Genomic DNA, 20109 nt, shown 5'->3' with positions numbered 1-20109 from the left:
ATATTGTGACGTTGTTTCACCGTCTTACCGTTCATCATGGGATAATACAACTGTACATTCAATTACAAACTAGTTTGCAGTTGGAACATGAGTCATGACAATGCTTACTGAATGTGTGATTAACTGTCCATACTGTACAATAAAAAGTGTTAACTGTCAAATGACTGGCGGCAATGGCTTAATTAAACACATTAAATAATGAGTTAACACATGCTCAAGATTGTAAAAAGTTTTATTCTGAAAAAACAAGTCTAAAAATACAAAAAAGAAAAACATCTCAAACTTTAAATTGCAGCATTTTCAAAGTAATGTTAAAAACCTGTATAAGTAAACATCTAAATGGAATATTTAAAGACAGTTTTTGTTCAATTACAGTAACCCTTAAATTAAACATTTAATATTTAAAGTGTACAGTAAAAAAAAAAGTTTTTAAATTCTCAATAAAATGTGACAGCCTTGTGCAGTGCTCCGACAGGGTCCCAGCTCGAGGTCCATTCCCATGCCATCACTTCCTCTTCACTTCGTGCCCGCTGTCTGCTACTATCCTATAAATAAAAGCAAAAACACTGAATACAAAATAAATCATGTACAAGATTTTCACTTTACAGTTCAATTTGTCGGGTAGAAAACAAAGTACTATCCATTCTAAAACACATATTTTATGTATTCAGATGTACATTTACACAAGAAATTCTTCAGAGCCCCAAGGTGGAATTGTAAAAAAATTACTATTACTCCATGTGTCAGTTACGGTTACTATAATCATAAGGTCATGATTTCATCCTTAAACCAGATGAAGAAATCAACAAATTGTGGTGTTGAGCTGAGAGGGTTGAGGTCTGTTGTTCTTTATATCTTTCAATGCATGTTTATATTGTTTCAACAATTATATATTTCTGATAATATTTGTGGAGAAACATTACACTGTTTTAATTCAGAATCCTAACTAGGGATGTCCCGATCCGATCACGTGATCGGAAATCGGCCCCGATCACGTGTTTTCAGACTCGATCGGAATCGGACGTTACCTCCCGATCAGGACTCGGATATATATGTATATATATTCTCATTATTTTTTAACACATCTATAGTTATGCGGTGGCACAGAGTTACGCCGGTTTCACACTGCACGCGTTAGCAGAGCGTAAGCAGCGCAGGAGCAGTGCGTATGGTGAGCAGGAGCAGGACACGCGCGTTTTGCTTTCACACTGGCAGCGTTTGTCACGCGCGGCTGAACCGTGGGTTGTGTACAGACAGAGTCTTGGATAAGTTGGCATTGCTTTTTTTCGTTTTCAAATACATTTAAGAGAAAAGACTTGTCAAGAAGCTTATTTTATTAATAATTTCATCTATATAACTTTTGGTTCATCTTTGTTTTTATTGTTATGGCAACAAGTTTGTTTTTGGACATTTGTTTTCTTTTTAAATTGCTGTTGGTCATTTGATTGACTGTTTAAAACACAATAGATATCATCAATGCACTTTTTGGATAAAACTGCTGTGTATTTTGGCCATGATTAATGTATTGTCACTTTAATTCAGCAAAAGCGGCGCAGCAAAAATAGACTCGGCGCCGAAACGATCGCGGCACTGCTCTGGGGTGCGTTTCCCGAAAGCATCGTTGGCCAACTATGGTGGCAAGTTCATCGCAATGTCCATTGAACTCTATTAGTAACGAGGGAACTTGCGACCATAGTTGGCTAACGATGCTTTCGGGAAACGCACCCCTGCTCTGCTACGCACTGCCGCGCCACCTCTGCGTGCGGTGTGAATGCTCTAATCTGCTAACATGGTCAGCGAAAAAAATACACGCTGCACGCTCTGCTAACAGTGCAGTGTGAAACCGGCGTAAGAGTTAGGAGTGCAGTTCCTAAAAGCACATTACTGTCTTTGCAAACACTGTGGCACTTTTATTTTTTATTTGTTTACATGCCTGCCGGGTATTTTAAGTTGAGGTGCTATTTGTTTATATAGGCTATTAGACTTTTTTTATATTTACTGTTGCACTAAAGTCCAAAAGTGAAGAATTTATTTATTACTTGATTGTTCAAGCTATCACAGAAGTGCTCTGTTTGTTAACAGAGTTGTTGAATGTTAAAATAAGGTGAATTAAATAAAAAATAAGGAACATCCTGGATCTGTTTTTTCGCTCTTCTTTATTCTTTTTTTATGTATTATAGAAGTATCGGATCGGGACTCGGTATCGGCAGATACTCAAAATCAAATGACTCGGACTCGGACTCGAGGGCAAAAAAACCTGATCGGGACATCCCTAATCCTAACCATACATTGTACTAATTAAAAATAATTTATTAAATCAAGTAAAATAAAAAAATAACACAAAAGGCCAATGAATCTGTACCAGAAGTGATAGTGCAATGTAGCAGCTAAAGAATAATCCTCCACCAAATTGCCAGTAATCATCTGGATCCTTTGCGAATCTGAAGGGGGGAAAGAAGAAATTATTCAATGAAAAGTCCATAAAAAGCAGGTTTTTTTTGTTTATGTTTTTTACCATTCTTTTAAACAATCTTAAAAATTGATTTAAATTGTAAAAACGTTTGCCATTATAACATTCACACAACATGAACTGAGTTGTCATCTTTGAGACTGTTAGTATTAGCCTACATAATTAAAAATGTAAACATACACTTAAAGCATGGCAATCCCATCAGAAGTGTGTATCATAGCAAGGGAAGCACACACAAAAAAGCCAAATGGTTCCAAAATCAAACCATCAAATAATTTTACCTGCAGCCGCATTTATCCTATTTTTGAGGGTCTTTCCCTTGATGGTTTCCAGTGATTAAAGAAAGGACTGATGAAGGTGACATGAATCCACTTTCAGTAAGCCACTTCAGCAGAAGACAAAAGGACAAAAAGTTACTCAGACTTTCTATCAGTAACGTTAAATGTCTTACTTTAAAGATGAAAATCATACTTAATACTATTAATCCCAGTGTAGGTTTTCGAACAGTGGGTAAAATTGACTTACTGTAGTTGGTGAATGGGTCTTTCTGTTGGGTGTTCTCCCCTGGTAAATAATTTTATTCCAATGCTGCTTGATCTAAAAAAAAAATGTAAACAAATATATTTTCAATATCGTTATCAGTGTTTGAAGAGGTTATGTAAACTGAATAAATGACGGTTTTACCACTTTACTCATTCCCACACTTTTTTTTTTACCTCTCATGCGTTTTTAAACTAATGTTAGCTGACAACATTAAACACATAAGTTAACGTTACCAACAGCAAAACACAGCAATGTCAGATGGTACTAAGTTAACTTACATTGAAATACATGCTAATATCGCTACGCTAATGGTGAAGCAGTACAAACACACACACACACACACAGATAACTTATTTATTTTATGAGGTTGCAGTAAACCTATGACCGTTAACTTAACCGTGTCCCTAAACGTTAGACTGTTAAGGACTGAAAAATGTTTTCTTACCTGATATCGTCAGTATTTTTACAGACCACGTACGACCCCTTCCTCCGTTCACATTCCAGCTTTTGTTCTTCATTGACATATCAACTCAAATTCGCTCAAAATTTAAGAATTCAACAGGCAGAAAAATAAAATAAAATAATCCAGTTCTGACCGAGTAATCAACGCAAGCAGCAGCAGAGCCATAGAGAGAAAGAGTTGCGACACTCTTTGATGTCGCCGCTATGGCTGTCACGTGGTTCATGTAAGCCCCAATAGTTCCAAAACATACGCTGGCTGTCATGTTCTTCTATGGGACAGACAGCAGCGATTGCATTATTGAACGGTAAATATAAAATAAAACACACACCCAAGTAATTTTTCAGCTGTTATTGCATTATTGCATTTTGTTAATGTCAGTTTTGCATTTGGAGATAAGTTTTAGGCTATATTTTTGGAGGGAAAAGCTTAGTGTTCATGTTCGCATGGGTAGTAGCACTGGCTTTAGCGGCTCTAACTTAACTTTTCCACATCATTCATCTGATGATAGACGTCTCATGATATTTATTTTAGCACAACTGGGCTGTATTAGGCTATTGATTCCCGTGATTTTGTTTATAAATTTTGATTCAGCCATTAGCCTACCTTCGTGATCACGCAAAGAGGTCTGCCGTGGCGGTCCGTTCAGAAATCGCTTAGAAGCTAGCTCACTTCTTCTGATGAAAGTGGCCACCCCCAGGACCACAACGTGAAACATTATCATGTTAAGGGAATATTATTTTAAGATTAAGCCATACACATTATCAAAACTATAACAGATTAAAAACGAATGTAAGCATGGCTGATACAAATGAAGGTTTTCAAATAAAATATTTTTTATTAAACAATGACAGACAACAAAAATGTGTGCTTGTGTGAGTGTGTGTGAACAAGAAAAACAAAAACCAGGGGCAGGTGATCCATGAAACAGACAGGACTGGTGATGGCCATAACAATCCTAGAGGTCCAGCATTGTTCTCACAAGCCGCTTCACGCAAGACAATAAAACATAATGAAAAGTTAGTATATCCCAAAAAAATTTTATTAAATAAAAGTTGCTATAAAGGTGGCAGCGATTCATTACCGAACTCTTAGCTGACGAAGTCGCGCTAGCTAACTAGCTAGCAGGCGGTGCTTGAAAATTGGTTGAAACAACCGACATAAAATATAAATAATTACGCTGTGCATGTACAAATGAAGACCAGTATAAGCATCGCAAAGGGCCTCTGAAACAATATAGACAGTTGACAATTCAAAAGAGGTCGATATTTCAGCAACTTAACTCTGGAACAACTCGACCCGCAGCAATGTAAGTGAATGGTGTCCAACGCCCAAATGACAGTGTGGAACTATTCCGATCTTCAAATCCCGGAAGTAGGCGGTTAAAAGCGCCGCCATTTTTTACAACGGAGGTCTATGGGAGTGTCGCAACTCTTTCTCTCTATGGCTCTGAGCAGCAGCAGCTCACCGTCACCGACCGAGAGTAATAATAACGGACGTATTTTCAAACTTAAAATAGGCGGGCAGAGCCGCACACATTCTCATTGGACAGTTTCCTGGAAGACAGACAGATTAACCAATCATGCTCAAAGTAAAACGGCGAAACAACCAATAACAATAGTTTGCGCGAGTTAACATAGTGTTGTAGGCTATTGAGTGCAGTCTGTATTAATATTTAATTAATTGGTCAAATGACATGACAGTGTGAATACAAATGTAATAATTCAATGTAAACTGTTAGGCAAGCAGACAAAATGGTAAATTCACACAAAATCACATAAGGCAAAAGGTTTCTGCTGCACTGCTCTCTTGAGGGTGAAACTATTGTTAATAATGATAATAATTGTATTTTAACATATACATTGAAGAGCTGTTATGATAAAAAGTCATTAAATGCTAATTAATTATCATAATAATATGTTAAAAGGCAGATATTTTTGTAGTATGTTGTCGAAAACATTACGTTGTTTCAACATACAGATCTTGTAAAAATTTCAACGTTGATTTAGAAGTGTTTTTGTTAACCTTTTTCAACCATTTAGCATTAAACGTTGTTTCAACGTTGAAATAACAACTGACATTATTCAACCATATTTCAACGTTGATTTAGAAGTGTTTTTGTTAACCTTTTTCAACCATTTAGCATTAAACGTTATTTCAACGTTAAAACAACAACTGACATTATTTCAACCATTTTTCAACGTTGAAGGTCGGTCATGTGCCGGCTGGGAAGCCTTCATGAGCCACTCTCCACCAGATAAACACACATCTGTTCATCTGACCCTGTAACATCCAGACAAGATCCACGTTACCTCTGTGATTTATGAACTCAACACTACATTTACATGTTGAGGTTGTTTTAACTTTTTATCCAACATAAATGTTCCTCAATTTATCAACTAGGCTACTAATGGACAAATAAAATAGATAACTTATGTTTAACGTTAGTTACTTTATAGATTTGTTCTACATAATAGCACACATTCATCACTCAGATGTCTATTTCATGTTGTGATATTTCAAGATTTTCCTGTCAGATGTAAATAGACATTTAAAGCTTCAGTTGGTAACTTTTGTAAAAATTTATTTTTTACATATTTGTTAAAACTGTCATTATTTCCTGACAGTAGAATATGAGACAGATAATCTGTGAAAAAATTAAGCTCCCCAGGCTCCTCCCAGTGGTCCTATTGCCATTTGCAGAAATACACCGCTCCCGGTAAGAAACAACCAATCAGAGCCAGGAGGAGTGTCTTAGCAGTGTCAATCAAGCTCGTGTACGCGCTGATCACCCCCCTCTCTCGCACAGCGCGCACCGTCGTTCAAAATCAAGATAGCCGGTGTGCCGCGCAGCTGTGCTAATGGCGGACAACTAAACAACTAAAACTGCCAATTTCTCGAGTGGCACCAGCTCATACAACAAAGACAGGTAAACATAAAAAGACCGATGACGATAAACAAGCGCGTCGGAGCCCATTGACTCAGTGTCAAAACTCTAGCCGCATAGCATACAGATAAAATGTCACGCACTGTGCAAAGCAACAATTGAAACCTGGTTATTCACTGGCTTGTCATGTTGCTGAAATAATGTACTAGCAAACCTTATTTAGCATTACACATCGCTAGAATAATTACTTACATACTGTAACGTTACCATTATCTTGCTAGCTATTTATAACTTATAGAAAGAGTGCAACATTATGAAGTTACATTACATGTATTGCAAAATACGTAATGATTTGAGGACCAAGTTTGTAGTCAAAGTATGGGCAGGCCATAGTCAATGTAAAGCATATTGTTGATGTTTCGTCCCTACCAGTGAATGTGCGATAACTGTTTATCCGCCGTCATCAGTGGCCCTGCATTGTTTACTAGCCTGCGCGTTCACGGCAGGCTCCGTTGTGGGGGAGGAGCTGTGGAGGGAGGGCTGTAGCGCAGCAGAGAGCGAGGGGGAGTGAGTGACCTGTAAGCTGTGGTTGTTCAAATTTTCAGGCTAAGTCAACGTTTTCTAAAAGTTCCCTACTGTAGCTTTAAAATAAGCGTCTTTAAGATGTATATGGTTTATGTAAATCCACTTTAGAGACGTAACTTACGTGTCTTTACTGGAGCTCCCCTGTTAGCTAACGTTATACATAATAAAACGTGTTTTTACAGCAAAATCACAACTATACTATACTGTGTAACGTCTTTACACCTTCAACAATTCAACAATTTACTCTACAGTAGTTCAACACATGCAATTTTAACACAAGGAACCGTGTTTACTCACATTTGAAAGCACCCGCGTCGCTGATATCTGCGATGTTTGATAATGACGTATCCTCTCGCGTGGCCTCCTGGGATAGAAGAGTATCCATCGGTTGAGCACTCGAAAATCTGGCCGGAAGCAGTAAGCCATCCGGGAACTTCTCGCCTACTCTTTTATGAATACTGATGTTTCGAACGTACTGCTTCCTTCACGTACTGTTTTCGCCTACTATATAGTAGGAAAGTAGGCATATTCGAACGCACTTAAGTCCGAATCTCGCGATAATTACCAGGTAATTCTCGCCTACTCTTTTGGATTCGTACATACTTTTTCGCTCGCCTACTCTTTTTCCCATACTAAATAGTAGGGAAGTATGCGGTTTGGAACGCAGCACATGTCACCTCAACAAACACCTTTCAAAATGGCCGCCCCCCTTTTCCTTTCTTCTTATTCTTCTTTTGGTTTTATGGCGGGTTGCGAACAAACTTTAAAGGTGCATACCACCACCTACTGTGATGGAGTGTGAAAAGAATGAGCTAAATACTCCTATATCCTATTATATAACCCACTATTCTTTATAAATCTCATGATTGCATTTATTTGTTGTCCTGAATTTGGACCATCATTTAATAAGTTGGTTATAGTGAATTCCTGGCACTCTACTGCTTGTAATTCTTCCTTATGAATCCTCCTTTCTTAATTATAAGCCTTACATTTCTTCAATACATGTTCTACTGTCTCCTCTATTAAACAGACATCACATAAACCTGTGTTATGCTTCCCTATAATGTCTAAAGTATGATTTAGATTTGAATGTCCTGTTCTTAAATGTGAGAAAATAACTTGCTCTCTTCTACTTAAGCTGTGAATTATATTGCCTCTCTTTATGGTTTTTTGGACCTTGTAATAGTGCCGACCTGTATGACACGAGTCCCAAACTGTCTGCCATTTCTTACTGCATGCTTCTAAAATAAAATGTTTTCCTTCTGATCTACTGAGTGAAATGGTTATATTTGGTTCTTTCATTTTTAATGATTCTTTGGCTATTTTGTCTGCTTCCTCATTACCTTGAATTCCCACGTGTGCTGGAACCCACATAAATCGAATTATTATTCCCACCTGTCGTAAACTGTATAACCTGATCATGATTTCTGTTAAAATGTTAGTTATATTTGTTTCCAATGATTGTAAACTCCCAAGAACTACCATTGAATCAGAGCATATTATTACTTTATCAGGTCTAACTTCATAAACCCACTCTAGTGCCATTAGAATAGCTGTCATCTCAGCTGTATTGATGTGCCATCTGTTATCCTTCCAGCCTTCCTCACCTTAAACTCTGGAACATAGAATGCAGTCCCTGTCCTTCCAGTCTCTATACTCTTCGAACCATCTGTATATATTTGAAGAAATGAGTAGTGTGAGTTTTTTATATACTCATTAACATATTTGTTTATATTAACAACTTCATCCATTTCCCTTCTGTTCTCGTGTAATTTTATGTCAATTTCAGGTTGAGCTAGAATCCAAGGTGGAATTGTGGATATTACTACTATTGGTGCAAATGATTTTGAGTCTAGACCATCTTCATTAACCCACCCCTTTATTTTCCATGCAAAGCCTTTACCTGTTGCATTTAAAATTTCCCAGCAATCATTCAGGACTTCCCTTACTCTTTGTCCATGTAAATTTATCCAGTATGCCATAGCCAATTTTTGTTGTCTTATAAATAATGGCATTTCTGATGTTTCTACTTGCAATGCTGCAATGGGTGTGCTTTTAACTGCTCCTGAAATGATTCTTAATCCCTTAGCTTGCATGACATCTAGTTTCTTTAACAACGTTGACGATGCTGACTCAAACAATGCATCCATAATCTAATGTTGATCGCATAAAACCAATATAAATGCCCTTTAATGACTGTTTGTCAGCACCCCAATCTTGTCCTGCTACTGCTCTCATTAAATTTAAAACTTTACCACATTTCTATAATATATAATCTATATGGTCCTTCAAGATTAATTTGTCCCCCTTTTCATTTATATATATAGTATACAATATGTTTTGTTTTGTTTTTTTACTTAAGTGAGCATCGTGCAGGGCTTACTGTGGCAGTGTCACAGAGTAACTCGTCCCAGATATGCCACCAGTGGATTATTGTGAGAAACTGAATAAAAATTTATATTGTACCTTTTATATTTGCAAAACTGTATGTCTGTAAATCATGGATAACCCATCAGATAATGTTTGTGAGCAAGCTGTGGCTGGTGAGGGGGAAGAGTGTCCAGAGGCCCATCCTATCAACCTAGAATTTCCTACCTTCGGTCAAAACCGTGAAACCTGTGATGTTTTGGACTGAAAAGTGTGAAAACTTCCTGTCACTCAGGCCACTCACAGATTTGGAATTGCTAGCCACAATCAATGCAGTGCTAACTGGTCCTGCGAGGAGTTGGTGGGCAGCTGAAAAGTTAAAGATATGCAATTGGGATGAGTTCAAACACTCCTTGATGTCTGCCTTCCTTTCTACAGATTACCTGACTGAGTTAGAAGACCAGCTCAAGGCTATGATTCAAGGCTCTAACCAGAGTATCCGGGATTTTGCCTACGATTATAGAGCTCTGTGCCTGAGATGGAGGGACGACTTGCCAGAAGAGGAGGTGGTAAGACGAATTCTAAATAGTTGTAATCCTTCCCTGGCGAGCAGTCTCAGAGGTGCAGTGCATACTGTGGAGCAGCTTGTTAACCCCCTGGGGTCGACTATCGCGCCGGCGATAGTCTCGCTTTTTTTCATACTCTGTTGACTTTGATCTCGCATACAAGTTTCATACATCAATCGATCCTGTTAAGTGTGTATTTTTTGTGTATACACACAATAAAAACAAAGTGTTGTGCTTTTTGACAAATAAAGAAAAATAAACATGATGCGAGTTCTGCCTTCTCTCTGTCAGTCAAGTCCATTCTGAAACGCATCCGAAAATGAACTGTAACTCAGCGAATACTCAAACAGGCATACAGTCACACAGGCATGAAGCTTGAATTCTCTTCTTTTAAATGAAGTTTTTTTTATAAAAAAACAAATATTTTCAGTTTATGTAATATGTATGAAAAGAGAGAGATGTCAGTCGTTCTCATCTCAGCTCATTATGTTTTAATGTGACCCCGTCCACGGAGAGCGCACGCTGTTCAAATGCAAATAATCTGAGGCATCCATGCAAACCTGTGAACGCCCACACTAGCTGGATAAAACACACCGCGAGTAATCAGAGTCATGTAAGCTGGTGTGTGGTGGGCGTTCTGGCGCAATATGGCTGCCGTCGCATCATCCAGGTGGATGCTGCACATTGGTGGTGGTTGAGGAGATTCCCCCTTTCTATGTAAAGCGCTTTGAGGTCTCAGAAAAAGCGCTATATAAATGTAACAAATTATAATTAATTATTATTATGTACTTTACAACGCTGTGAGGAATAATACTATCTTAATAATAATCCTAGAAAATTTTCCTCAGAAGTGCTGGAAGTTTCATTTCGAGGAGCAACGGATCCAGCTGAGGAATAGGTCAGTTCTATATTTGCTTTGTTCTAATCGCAATAGTGTCTGTACGCAAATAGACTGTTTAAATATTAATCACGCGATTGTCTTCTGTGTGTGAATGAATGAACAGCTTTTACCAAACTCTATTGCTATACTGAGATGAGTAAAAATCGACTACAAAAATCGGATAGATTATAAAGTTTTTACCGTAAAATACTGCCACATCAAATAAGCTTATAATGTTGCCAATTTCTGCTCATATGTTAAATATATATATACTATGTTTTGTCAAAAATAAAGTCATCAACTAAGATGTTATTATAGTGTTTGTTCCAATGTAGGCTATATTCAAACTAATGAATCCTTAACTTTGAAATACGTATGATAAAATGTATACTTTAGTTTTTACAAAGAAAGATTACACTGGAAATATTGTTACAATTTTAATTGTTGTTGTAATTGTATAACATTTTTAATAAAATAGCATATATATATATATATATATATATATATATATATATATATATATATATATATATATATATATATATATATATACAAGGATAGATGTAAACAAAATCTTAAAAGGTCAATATAAGCCTTCTCTTTAAATAATTTTTATTGTGTTTTATTAGTGACACATTGGGATAGAGAATATATTCCAAATCTGAAAATACAGTAAGAACAATTAACTGCACAATTACTAGAAATGTTTACCTTGGATATTATACAATTTGCAAGCACAATTTGTGAAAAAACAACAACAACTGTGTTTCCAACTGTGAACCAATTATATATTTATATATACCAATATATATATTTGTCCTTGCATTCTTTCTTGTGGCTCAGTGACACATCTGAATGAAAGGCTCATTATGCAGCCCCATTATGCGGGCCATTGTCTTCTCAGGTGTGAACTACTCATTATTCATGATGGTGTAGGATCATTCACTCCCATACGTATATTGCCTTTCCAAACAAAAAGTGTCTTACACAATTTAAATCAATGTATTGTTTTATGCGAATGATTAGGCAGGATGATTTTCAGATAATTTTGAAGAAAAAACTCTAGGCGACAAAATGCATTATTCAGAAGTCTTGTGGACACATATTTACAGTAGTATGTGTTTTGTGGCCTTATTTCAGAAACTTTCATTTTTAGTTTTTTCAATAACCATGCATAAACATTATTCTCTCAAAAATACAACATGTACATACATGTTGCTCACATATTATGGTAGCCCTGTTTGTGCTAAATAGAGTGTAATTATACCTTTGCCATTAATATGTTTATAAGCAACTGAAAAAAGCACAAATGTCAGGGCACGTCAAAACATCTCAAGGACCCCAAAAACACCTTAGGCCTCAGAAGGTTAAAGTGGGATCATTGGTGGATAGAGACTTGAATTCAAAGAAGGACTACTAGGCTTGAGTCAAGGTAAATAATGAATGAAAAAAGGGTGCCTCATTCCGACGTGACCAACAATCGAAACCACAGAGTACACCAGTCTAACATGTCTCACTGATTCAAACAACCACGCCTTCTCTGCTGAAAGTGGCCATAGATGTGAGGAGTTACCACGTCAAAGCCATTGTCAACACTGGTTCGACCTATTCCTTAATGCAGAAACAGTTATGGGAGGCTATAAAAAACCCAGAAGAACGACTGCAGCAGAGTTTGAGCAGGACGTTCATGGTGGCAGATGGAAAGGCTCACATATCAGAGGGTAGAACTCCTGTGGTTTATGAGTGGAATGGAATGGCCTGGACCATTGACACCTATATAATGTCAAATGAACACCTAGCATTTCCTCTTGTCCTCGGACTGGACTTCCTGAGACAAACGGGGGTACAGCTGTATGTTGCTGCGATGAGCTATGAGTTCAAGATCAAAGGGCAAGTTAGAGTCTATCCTTTTCTCCAGCAATCACAGTGGGAGCAGCAATGCATTCTGAAGAGGGAACCGGTTATCTCCTTGTTCATGGCTGTGCCCATGGAGAAGGGTGGAGAGCTGGAGACATCCACTGTGATAGCCACTATCAGAAAAGATATTATAGCAAGACAACCGCCAGATGTCCAGCCCTTCCTAAATAAATGGGCGACGGTCTGTGCTGGAACTCTAGGGAGAACTAATCAAGCCATTCATCGGATCGTAACAACGGATGAAATACCAGTCTGGTCGAAAGCCTATAGAGTGTCTCCCTTGAAGAAAGAGGTGATGGAAAGGGAGATCAATAAAATGATGCAAGAAGGTATCATTGAGCTGTCTCAATCCTCTTGGGTATCTCCGGTAGTACTGGTTCTAAAGACAGACGGCAGTCTAAGGTTCTGTGTGGATTATCGCCGGCTTAATTCCAAAACTCCCCAAGATGCCTACCCGATGCCTCTCACTCACGAAATACTGGAGTCATTGCAAGGTGCTCATTATTTCAGTACCCTCGACTTAAAATCTGGATACTGGCAGGTCGAAATGGAAGAAAGCAGCAGGAAAAAGACAACCTTTATAACCCCCTTTGGATTATTTCATTTCTTGACCATGACGTTCCAGAGGTTGATGGAGAGAGTGTTGGGTAAGCTAAGAGGAAAGGTGTGCTTCGTCTACATAGATGACAATTGTCTACTCCCCAAGCCAACAACAACACTTAAAAGATCTCAAAGCTGTCTTTCAGAAACTGAAGGAGGCTAATCTTACCCTAAACCTAAAGAAATGCCACTTCATGAAAGCATAGATCAAGTTTTTGGGACATGTTGTGTCCAAGGAAGGAGTAAAAGTCGACTCGGGCAAGATCACCGCCATCAGTGGTTACTCAACTCCACAAAACTTGTTGGAACTCCAGAGATTCCTGGGGTTGGTTGAATGGTACCATAAGTTTATCCCACACTTTGCTGAACTGGCTGCCCCCTTGAACCACCTTAAAAGGAAAGGCATGAAATGGACATGGACCAATGAAACCCAGTTCAGCTTTGAGAGTCTCAAACATGCTCTGCAACATGCCCCTGTACTACCTCAACCTGATATGTCGCAACCCTTCCAGGTTCAGACGGATGCTAGCTCAATTGGCCTGGGAGCGGTTCTAACACAGAACATCAGTGGAGAAGAGAAGGTGATTGCGTATGCCTCGAGAGGATTGAGGGGAGCAGAGGTGAATTATTCAACCTCAGAAAAAGAGTGCCTTGCAGTGGTTTGGGCCGTCGAAAAGTGGCACCACTACCTGGAAGGAGTGCCATTTGTGGTGTATACCAGGGGTGTCGCACCCATGGGGGATGTGGGTATTTTAACACCCACACTTTTCCCGGTGAGAGGGTTCAACACCTGCACTTTTTCTGCAGTTTTGCACAAACACCTTACTATAGTCGCTCCTCCGTTTCTCTGGCCGCTCTGTGTCAGCGCTCGCTGCAGCTGCCTCCTCTCCCCCTCCCTCTCAAACATGACACCGGCTTTGAGAGTGACCGGCTGATGATTGGCTGTTCTGCCTTAAGTCCCGCCTCTCTTGGTGTGTTAGATTTATCGGTCAGCTCGTGCTGAGGAGGCAGGAACTTATGGTTATGATTATTTACATCTCCCTTTTCCAGGTACTTTGAATGAGTGTTTATGCTTTCAAGGTTTTTAAATAAGCTTGATATGTGTTTGGGAAGATGTTCTGTTTATGTTTTGTTGACATGTCGAGTGTTTTCGGTATTATATTTTGTTTTTTAGACTAATGCTAATTGCTAATTGGGATATTGTTCAGCAGCTATAGCTAAATTCGGTTATGTATGTGGCATGCAATGTATAAAGTAACTGTGATGAAGAAGGCAGGGAATTGACGAGGAGGAGGGACAAATTGCCATTGTTAAGCAGTGTATTTATGGGTTTATTGCCAGTGCAATTGATTTTGATATTTTGAGCATTGTTTGTTGATTAGCTGAATACTTTTGTGGATACTTACCTGTTGTGTTTGATTGTACCTGTTGAGGAAAAAAAAGTGAGAAATGATGACATTGTTTGCATACCTTTTGAAGAACTATGAAAGAAAAGTGTATATTATTTTATTTTTAAAAACAGTAAATTGTTACATTATTTATACCACCAGAAAAAAAGCTTTGTGTGGGCGTTTAAAAAAAATAATATATATATCCCCTTTTCAGGGCGCAAGTAAGCAAAATTTAGCAGTCTCAGTCACAGTCCTGTCGGACCCATGTCACTATCAAGCTTACCACTGTCTTTTTGTCCTGCAGTATCATTAAGATGCAGAAAGGAAAGAGGCAGGAGAAGATTGACACCTTTTTCAAGAGAAATCCTGTAAGTGAAGTTGAAAGCTGAAAGTTGAAAAATGTTGACATTAAACAACAGTAGCCTATTACCATTAATTATTGTTTGCATTTATTTCATGATATTACTTTTCAATATTCACTGACGTTTGCTAATGCCACAGCTGTAACTGTTTGACCCTATTCCTTTACCACTGCACCCTTGTTTAGGAGAGGAAGTTGCTGGAGGCATCAGTTTCAGAGAGAGCACAGGAAGGTTCACAGGTGAGCAATGAAATTAATGTTACAGTTTGTGAAAGAGGTCTATGAAGGAAGAGAGGCCATGTGTGTGTGTTTGTGTCATGGGTGGTGCTTATTTCCATCCCAGGTGCACGCGTCTGTCTGGTGTGTTTATATCAAATTCACAATTTCATTTCAAATGTTTTGATTAGGGTGTATGTGAGGATGTGGCCAGGAGTGAGGAAGACAGAGATGAAGAGGGAGGAAAAGGCAGACATGAAGCGGGCAGACAAGAAGCAGACAGACAAGAAGAAGGCAGACCAGAAGCAGGCAGACCAGAAGCAGGCAGACCAGACAGGGCCGTTTGAAGGAATTTGGGGGCCCCAAGCAAAATGGACATGGAGGCCCCCCCAATACCCCCCCCCCCCCCCCCCCCCCGCAGCATAGCCATAGTTCACCCACACTTTATATAAATAAAAAATGTTTACAGTGCAAATACTGCAGTTGCATATACTGTGCATAAAATTTTGAACATTTTCAACAATTGAACATTTGCAGTAACCTTGAAGTAACTGTTGATATTATAATGTCATATTTGCATAAACTGTCACTACAGAAGCCTATATCCCGACACTAGCACATTAAGATAAGCTATGAAAAAATCATGTTCCTCTGCCACTTTCTGGTTAAATAATGTTTATAGATGGATTAACTTACAAAGTATTTATTAAGTAAAAAGACTTGTTTGCTAACAGTTAAATGACAATTAACTAAAGATTAAATTAAAGACTAACAATTTACCATCTATTAATGATGGTTATTACCCCCGACTGAGCCTGGGTTCTCCCAAGGTTTTTTTTTTCTCCATTAGGTCACCTGATGGAGTTTTAGGACACCATTAGGTCACTTGATGGAGTTTTTTTCGGTTCCTTGCCACTGTTGCCTTTGGCTTGCTCAGTTGGGGATATTTTGGGGATATTTAATTTTATTCTATCAATCAATAAATTCCACTAGAAACAAACCTTGTTGTATTATTTTATTTTAATTTAATACTGTGAAGCTGCTTTGATACAATCTGTATTGTGAAAAGCGCTATACAAATATACTTGATTTGATTATAATAAAGTGTTACCGAAAAGATATGTTAGCAATTCCATGTTTTGATATTAGAAGGGAAGGGATGCAGCTGCTTTCACAACTACCAATGCTTAAAAACATCCCGAGCTAATCAGGCCCGTCGCGACAAGGCAGGCAAACCAAGCAATTGCTTGGGGCCCCGAGCTGGCCTGGGGCCCCAAGACAACGACTGGTTAAGAATAAAATGCAACGACAAACTGTGTGAGCGCCCCTTTGATAGTCAATGCAGTAAAGTGCAATGACACTGTTATCGGGATCCCCCTCAAGGGGGCCCCCCTCAGTAGTCGCTGACAGCAGCCAGCCAACCACGCGTCTCTGCTGCCGGCAAAATACAAAACCTCCTCGGCAGTTATCATGAAGCGAATTATGCTTCAGGAAGCCAGAAAAGAAAGAAGATAAGGTAAAAAAAGATAGTGATAAGTGATAAATTACACTGGATAAAATAGCTCTACTTGTCTTGTACAAATGGTGTACTTTTGCAGCAGGTAGGCTAGCAAAAATATGTTTATGTTAGCTATCTGCCTGACGGCAAATGCTGCTTGTAACGAACAGTTAGTGCAACTTTTTTTTCGAAAGGACGGAATATGGTTACATACTGTAATATGTTTTTTTAACGGGATAAGGAAGACGCAGATCTGTTCCAGAATCACTGTTTATCTTATTTAATGACATGACATTGCTATAGCTTTGTAATAGGTTTTCATGAAAGTGGCATAGCATGCTATACTAACTATTCCACCGTTATAATCTATTTCCCAAATGGGGGTTAGGAAAACCACACAATAAATTCCGTGCATCAAACATTAGCTCGGGATGTTTTTAAGCATTGGTAGTTGTGAAAGCAGCTGCATCCCTTCCCTTCTAATATCAAAACATGGAATTGCTAACATATCTTTTCGGTAACACTTTATTATAATCAAAGCAAGTATATTTGTATAGCGCTTTTCACAATACAGATTGTATCAAAGCAGCTTCACAGTATTAAATTAAAATAAAATAATACAACAAGGTTTGTTTCTAGTGGAATTTATTGATTGATAGAATAAAATTAAATATCCCCAAAATATCCCCAACTGAGCAAGCCAAAGGCAACAGTGGCAAGGAACCGAAAAAAACTCCATCAAGTGACCTAATGGTGTCCTAAAACTCCATCAGGTGACCTAATGGAGAAAAAAAAAACCTTGGGAGAACCCAGGCTCAGTCGGGGGTAATAACCATCATTAATAGATGGTAAATTGTTAGTCTTTAATTTAATCTTTAGTTAATTGTCATTTAACTGTTAGCAAACAAGTCTTTTTACTTAATAAATACTTTGTAAGTTAATCCATCTATAAACATTATTTAACCAGAAAGTGGCAGAGGAACATGATTTTTTCATAGCTTATCTTAATGTGCTAGTGTCGGGATATAGGCTTCTGTAGTGACAGTTTATGCAAATATGACATTATAATATCAACAGTTACTTCAAGGTTACTGCAAATGTTCAATTGTTGAAAATGTTCAAAATTTTATGCACAGTATATGCAACTGCAGTATTTGCACTGTAAACATTTTTTATTTATATAAAGTGTGGGTGAACTATGGCTATGCTGCGGGGGGGGGGGGGGGGGGGGGGGGTATTGGGGGGGCCTCCATGTCCATTTTGCTTGGGGCCCCCAAATTCCTTCAAACGGCCCTGTCTGGTCTGCCTGCTTCTGGTCTGCCTGCTTCTGGTCTGCCTTCTTCTTGTCTGTCTGCTTCTTGTCTGCCCGCTTCATGTCTGCCTTTTCCTCCCTCTTCATCTCTGTCTTCCTCACTCCTGGCCACATCCTCACATACACCCTAATCAAAACATTTGAAATGAAATTGTGAATTTGATATAAACACACCAGACAGACGCGTGCACCTGGGATGGAAATAAGCACCACCCATGACACAAACACACACACATGGCCTCTCTTCCTTCATAGACCTCTTTCACAAACTGTAACATTAATTTCATTGCTCACCTGTGAACCTTCCTGTGCTCTCTCTGAAACTGATGCCTCCAGCAACTTCCTCTCCTAAACAAGGGTGCAGTGGTAAAGGAATAGGGTCAAACAGTTACAGCTGTGGCATTAGCAAACGTCAGTGAATATTGAAAAGTAATATCATGAAATAAATGCAAACAATAATTAATGGTAATAGGCTACTGTTGTTTAATGTCAACATTTTTCAACTTTCAGCTTTCAACTTCACTTACAGGATTTCTCTTGAAAAAGGTGTCAATCTTCTCCTGCCTCTTTCCTTTCTGCATCTTAATGATACTGCAGGACAAAAAGACAGTGGTAAGCTTGATAGTGACATGGGTCCGACAGGACTGTGACTGAGACTGCTAAATTTTGCTTACTTGCGCCCTGAAAAGGGGATATATATTTTTTTTTTTTTTAAACGCCCACACAAAGCTTTTTTTCTGGTGGTATAAATAATGTAACAATTTACTGTTTTTAAAAATAAAATAATATACACTTTTCTTTCATAGTTCTTCAAAAGGTATGCAAACAATGTCATCATTTCTCACTTTTTTTTCCTCAACAGGTACAATCAAACACAACAGGTAAGTATCCACAAAAGTATTCAGCTAATCAACAAACAATGCTCAAAATATCAAAATCAATTGCACTGGCAATAAACCCATAAATACACTGCTTAACAATGGCAATTTGTCCCTCCTCCTCGTCAATTCCCTGCCTTCTTCATCACAGTTACTTTATACATTGCATGCCACATACATAACCGAATTTAGCTATAGCTAGCTGCTGAACAATATCCCAATTAGCAATTAGCATTAGTCTAAAAAACAAAATATAATACCGAAAACACTCGACATGTCAACAAAACATAAACAGAACATCTTCCCAAACACATATCAAGCTTATTTAAAAACCTTGAAAGCATAAACACTCATTCAAAGTACCTGGAAAAGGGAGATGTAAATAATCATAACCATAAGTTCCTGCCTCCTCAGCACGAGCTGACCGATAAATCTAACACACCAAGAGAGGCGGGACTTAAGGCAGAACAGCCAATCATCAGCCGGTCACTCTCAAAGCCGGTGTCATGTTTGAGAGGGAGGGGGAGAGGAGGCAGCTGCAGCGAGCGCTGACACAGAGCGGCCAGAGAAACGGAGGAGCGACTATAGTAAGGTGTTTGTGCAAAACTGCAGAAAAAGTGCAGGTGTTGAACCCTCTCACCGGGAAAAGTGTGGGTGTTAAAATACCCACATCCCCCATGGGTGCGACACCCCTGGTATACACCACAAATGGCACTCCTTCCAGGTAGTGGTGCCACTTTTCGACGGCCCAAACCACTGCAAGGCACTCTTTTTCTGAGGTTGAATAATTCACCTCTGCTCCCCTCAATCCTCTCGAGGCATACGCAATCACCTTCTCTTCTCCACTGATGTTCTGTGTTAGAACCGCTCCCAGGCCAATTGAGCTAGCATCCGTCTGAACCTGGAAGGGTTGCAACATATCAGGTTGAGGTAGTACAGGGGCATGTTGCAGAGCATGTTTGAGACTCTCAAAGCTGAACTGGGTTTCATTGGTCCATGTCCATTTCATGCCTTTCCTTTTAAGGTGGTTCAAGGGGGCAGCCAGTTCAGCAAAGTGTGGGATAAACTTATGGTACCATTCAACCAACCCCAGGAATCTCTGGAGTTCCAACAAGTTTTGTGGAGTTGAGTAACCACTGATGGCGGTGATCTTGCCCGAGTCGACTTTTACTCCTTCC

General features: G+C 38.8%; 3 long non-coding RNA genes across 4 annotated transcripts; 1 reads left to right on the top strand and 2 right to left on the bottom strand.

Moving 5' to 3' along the window:
- Positions 1-297: 297 nt before the first annotated feature.
- On the bottom strand, positions 298-3569 carry LOC311079848. 2 transcript variants are annotated; one of them, XR_014605467.1, is made up of 5 exons: positions 3459-3569; positions 2996-3067; positions 2752-2855; positions 2363-2441; positions 298-545 (listed from the first exon to the last, which is right to left on the bottom strand). It is a non-coding gene; the product is annotated as an uncharacterized lncRNA (long non-coding RNA). The 2 variants fall into 2 exon arrangements; XR_014605468.1 differs by lacking the exon at positions 3459-3569 and having other exon boundaries at positions 2996-3303.
- Positions 3570-14268: 10699 nt separating this feature from the next.
- Positions 14269-15255, top strand: LOC311080457. Its single transcript, XR_014605596.1, has 3 exons — positions 14269-14325; positions 14971-15034; positions 15214-15255. It is a non-coding gene; the product is annotated as an uncharacterized lncRNA (long non-coding RNA).
- A 3090-nt stretch (positions 15256-18345) lies between these two features.
- Positions 18346-19352, bottom strand: LOC311080331. The gene is made up of 3 exons (XR_014605557.1): positions 19295-19352; positions 18581-18644; positions 18346-18401 (listed from the first exon to the last, which is right to left on the bottom strand). It is a non-coding gene; the product is annotated as an uncharacterized lncRNA (long non-coding RNA).
- Positions 19353-20109: the final 757 nt, after the last annotated feature.

Source organism: Abramis brama (assembly GCF_963993115.1).
Source record: "Abramis brama genome assembly, chromosome: 3".
NCBI lineage: Eukaryota > Metazoa > Chordata > Actinopteri > Cypriniformes > Leuciscidae > Abramis > Abramis brama.
This window is presented reverse-complemented; position numbering and strand designations above follow the sequence as displayed.